The sequence below is a fragment of the Mchenga conophoros genome, linkage group LG7 (assembly GCF_057382185.1).
Source record: "Mchenga conophoros isolate Kocher_MC1m ecotype Shallow Benthic linkage group LG7, M_conophoros_male_GT1.1, whole genome shotgun sequence".
NCBI lineage: Eukaryota > Metazoa > Chordata > Actinopteri > Cichliformes > Cichlidae > Mchenga > Mchenga conophoros.
The window spans coordinates 40,681,726-40,687,319 of NC_140532.1; positions in this window are offsets into that span (position 1 = coordinate 40,681,726).

The window sequence follows — 5,594 nt, forward strand, 5'->3', positions numbered from 1 at the left end:
CTGCAAAATGTGAGTTTGCCATTAAAATAGAAGATTTAGCATAGTTATTTAATTATTGCTTACGACCTGGAGGTCCAAAAATTAAATGAAGAAATACATACATCACAATAGAAAATGTTGTTAAATGCACAAAAATACAATTGAAACTAATTGCACGGTTGCACAAATTATAGTTACTTATATTTTTCATTGTTATTGTTATTATGTTTTTATTTATTTATTTTTTATCTCTGTCCATTATTATTATCTTCCCTGCTCATTTACAACCCCAATTCCAAAAAAGTTAGAATGCTGTGGAAAATGCAACCAAAAGCAGAATGCAATTATTTAAAAAACAAAACAGGTTTTTTGTTTGTAGAAACACAAAGAAGGCCCAGGACTGTCAAGTAGCTAGAAGCCAATTAGACAACAATGGGGTAGCATCTCTCTCTTAAAAGTTAATCAACTAGTTTCCTCAGTTCCCAAATGTTTATGGGCTGTTTTTAAAAAGAAGAGGGGGCTCTACACAGCAGTAAATATGACCCTCTCCCTAACTGTTTTGAGATGAATTCACTGCCATCCAATTCAAAATGTCCTCGGGCATTTTCTCAGTTTAAACATTATGATATGATATGTTTTCTGCATTCTATGGTGAATACAATGTGGGTTTCTGGAAAATGCAAATCATTGCATTCTGCCTTTTATTGCAACAAAATTATTCAATTGCAACAAACTGAAGAGCAAACTTGGAGCAAATAAAAGTCTTTACTGTTCTGAAAAACATGAGTAGAGTGAGCTCACAGAAAAGCAACTGCTTCACCATTTGACCCTCTAGAAATTGTGTACAGCTCACTGAGCATGACTCGGCAAGTGGGTTTCCATGCTCTCTCACTCCATCCCTTCCCTACACATGTCTGCTTTTATCCCTCAGCTATCCTTTTGGCCCAGAAATGTCATTGTCACTCATCTTACTGAATGGAACACTAGCCAGTGGGCGCCTCAGATGCCACTGGCACTGTGTGCAGACAAACAGTGAATGCATGGCTTTGGTGTAGGTATTCAGTTTAGAAATTCATGCAAATGTGCGTTTGTGTGTGACCAAGGAAGACAGAGAATGTACATAAATATAGCTGAAGATAAAATTAAGCAAGCATTGATCTGCCTATTTGCACTTGCATAAAGCAACTTAGTCCGAAAAAACATCAACATAAAGAAGTAATCTTGTGAGTTATAGGTCAAAAACAGAAAGCGAACATAAGGAAAACATCTTAAAGTGTAATAACATGAATAGTCATGTGATTGTTTCACTGAGAAGGGATTGAAATTCTCTTCAACAGCAATCAGTGCTGCTTCCATGAACTAGGTCAGAATTTATACAGGCATGTGTGTTTGCACACACCACTGCACACATAAATAAAATCCATGTATGTAAGGTTTTGGAGCACATCCATTATGGATGAGATGCTAAGAGAGAAACAGCAGGGAGGATGAAGACAACGAGGAAGATGGATGAGTAGTGGCAGAGATATTGATGGAGAGTAATTATATTAAGGAAAAGTAGCTTCTTTGGTCTTATAATTAAAATTATACAGGATCCATATGTGGCTCAAGAGTTGGGAGTTTGCCTTGTAATCGGAAGGTTGCCCGTTCGAGCCCCGTCCTTGGGCAAGACACTTCACTCGTTGCCTACTGGTAGTGGTCAGAGGGCCCGGTGGCACCAGTGTCCAGCAGCCTCGCCTCTGTCAGTGCGCCCCAGGGTGGCTGTGGCTACAATGTAGCTTGCCATCACCAGTGTGGGAATGGGTGGATGACTGGATATGTAAAGCGCTTTGGGGTCCTTAGGACTAGTAAAGCACTATACAAATATAGGCCATTTACATATCCAAGACTGACTTGGGAAAAAATGGTTTTTATATTCCTGTGCCCACATTATGACCAGATGTCAAGTTAAGCTACAAGGAAAGAGCAATAAAAAGCATCGAGGAAGCGTCTAGCACTTTAGAATGGCAATGGCAATGTTTACCATGTTAACTGTTTTTGCAGTTACTTACATACTTGGAAAATCTGTTGCAGATTACAGAAAAATATGATTTCTGGATATAATTCATCATCTGGGGATGATTTGGATATTTGTACCACGATGAATTAGATGCAGATTCAATAGATGTCAAAAAAATTCACAACAAACTCAAAGGATCATGATCATGCCAGAGGATCATGAAAACTGGATTTGGATTCCATATCCTGGAGACAATAAATGTTTGCTTGTGTATTTGATTATGGACCATTCCTAGAGTTAATAGGGTTGATTTTTGCATAGGAAAATATTATATTAAATAAATATTTAATATAATATCTGAATGAGATTATGTTGTTGGAGTAATTGGCAGGACCGTAGCCAAGAAAGCAGAGAAAGAGCAAGGGGGAATGACATGCAGAAAATAGTTGAACCCAGTGGCCTTTCAGCATGTGGGTCACCTGCCTAGTCAAGTAAGCTACTGTGTAGCAGCACCCTGTGAATGGTGTACTTTGCACTAAAATACACCTTTAACAAAACTTTACCCTTTTTCTAAAGCTTCATATGAGTTTGAACATGCTTATATGAAGCTTTGTTTTCATGTAGTACTGAATAAGGTGGCATTGTGCTGTGACAGAACTGGGGAGAAAGAGCCGAGAGGAAGAGATAGAATGTTCACCGTATTCTGAGGTAGGATTATGGCTTAAGTGCATTTGATTACAGCTGTATCAAAACTGACCTCACTGTGAACACAGTTTCAATACGGAGGAGCTGTTTTGTGTGTGTCAACAGAAAACTGGGAGAAATAAGTAGATATTGCTTTCATCAGACTTGGACTCGCCTCTGTGCTGCTCGGTGAGGCATGTGATATCGCATTCGTTATTTTACTGCAGAGACCAAGGAAATGTGTGCTTTGTCTGATAGACTCTAGTTTGTTCATGTAAACTATGTGTCTTTCTCACACATAAAAGTCTGCCATGCTTTGACTGACAGCTTTTCAGTTGTATTTTCTTCCCTTAAGTATTATTATTAAAGAACACTGCATACATTTTCATTTCTATGTCAGTGACACCAAACTTTATTTATACAATTGTGCCTTCTGTGGCTTCAAATGACACAATTCAAATAAAATTGTAGCTATAAAAGCTTTGATGTGAAATTTTGTACTTCTAATTTCAGTTTTGGACCGAAATCTCAAAAATATTTTGTATTATAAGATACTTATTCTTGCCTCCAGCAACACTGTGGGGAATTTTTGACCAAGATATGTCCTTTAACTCATCCATTACACAAATATTCAGGTAGCTTCCTTCATCTGCGCAATAACACTAAGATTATAACCATCCTGTTTGTGATGCTGGAAAACATTTGTTACCTCTGCTGGACTATTGTAAGTTATTATCAGGCTGTTTTGAAAGTTTTCTAAAAAGCCTTCAGTTGACCCAAAATGCCACAGTGAGAGTACTAACACAGACTTGTGTGAGATAATATTTCTTCTTTGTTAGATTATCTTTATTGGCTCCCTGTTAAATTCAGAATTGAATTAGAAAACCTTCTCATAAACAAAAGTCTTGAGTGAAATCCTAAACACGTCCTAGTAATATATTATCCCAACAGAGCTCTTCACTCTCAGACTACAGACTTACTTGTGGTTCCTAAAGTTTCTAAATGCAGAATGAGAAGCAGAGCCTTCAGCTATCAGGACCCTTTACTATGAAACCAGCTCCCAGTTTGGGTTCAGGGCGCAGACATCCTCTCTACTAATCTACTCTCTAGATTAGGTTTAAAACTTTCCTTATTGATAAATTGTGTAGTTATGATTGCAACAGGTAACACAGATGCCATTATTACATATTATGAATGGTTGTCTTCTTTATTGTTGCTCTGTGGTTACCCCTACAAAAGTCTGATGCCTGCAGCAGCATCCTGTTGAAAGGGAGTTCTTCCTCCACACTGCCCCCAAGTGGTTGCTCACAGAGGTTTTTCTCTAATTCTGTAGGATCCTTACCTTACAGTATGATGAACTCTGAGAAGGCTGTTTCTGTGAACTCGTGCTATAAAAATAAGGTAAATTGGCAACAAGTCAATAACATGACCGAAGGGTGGCTGGTTCTTCTATTAGAAATAGCATGAGGAGTTGAGTCATTTGCGAAGGGCAAAAAGTAGACCCCCTCTCCTTTACATCGAAGGGCCACTTGAGATGGTTTAGGCATCTGACCACGATGCCCCCTGGGCACCTCCTGGGTGGGGTGTTGCAGACATGTCCCACTGTGAGGAAGCCCCATGGCAGACCCATGACATGCTGGAGAGATTACATCTCTCAACTGGCCTGAGTGGATATAAAGCCATTTTTTATTTTACCTTTCACTTTCTGAAGTCTTTGTGGTCATGCAAAGTCCTGCAAATCTCAAAATAAAAAAACAGCCGAATTTTATCTTCTTATAGTTGAAAGAACCCTAACTGAGACTTAAACTGTAGAATACATTCAAAACTATCATGTTACTATTATCCTGAAAACTGTGGCAGTTACTGTTTGTTTTATTATGGTTCAAATTGAATGTAAGGTGTTAAACATTATGTTGTTCCTTTATTGTGGTTTATATAAAAAAATATTACTGTTCAAGGTAGATTTGAACAGGTCCAAAGACGTCCTTGAGGAAACATCCATAGCCTCAGTGCACCACTTATATTGTTAGACATCAAACATGTAACACGTGCTGGAAAGATTTTTGCTTCTCATAACAGCATGATTGTAATATTTACTGTAAAAGGTTTTAGCTTACAGAAATTCATACATCAAGGGCTTTTGGGGCACAAGAAGAAAATTTGATTCTGTATGTAAGATAACATGTTTACAGCTCAAAAAGTGTTTTGGAACAGATTTAGCCTTCCAGTATGAATCATAATGAGTAGGCTCACGTCTCCTGCAGTGAACAGCAGCTCACTGAGGGAAAAGCCTGAGTTATTACAAAAGTGTGATTCAGATATAAACAATGACAATAATGTGACAAGCGTGCAAATTTCGACTAAAAATCAAGGTTAAACTCATTAAAGACCAGGATTACAGTCATCATGACTTTTGTCACTAGTAACTTGTTTTACTGATCACTAAAGTCTGTAAATGCGCTCACACATGACTGCTATTTCGTAAACAGCAAAAATGTAGAATGAATGGATCATTAAATATATACATAATATATATAATAATATAGAAATATATTCACCCAGACCTACAGGTATTATCCAAATGTCTAAGAGAAGCTTTTCAGCGTTGTTAAACACGGCTGTGGGCTTGAAAACATTTCATAAAGTGGTAAAGGCAATTAAGTTTAAACATTTTTCCGCTACTCCACAGCTTCGAACATGGTTGCAACAGCATGCGGGAACTGCTTGTGTTTTCGTGTGTGAACTTCCTCTTCGCAGACGCACTTGTCGATGCGCATCCTCTACCACCCTGCTTCTCGGTCTGTTCCTTTAAATGCTCACAGCCCACGCCTCGAAAAGCGGCTTGTTCCGGCTTGCCCCTTTACATCTTTTTATCCTTGCTCACAACATTAAACTAGTGCCATCCTCATTACACCGCTCCCCTGACCCTTAC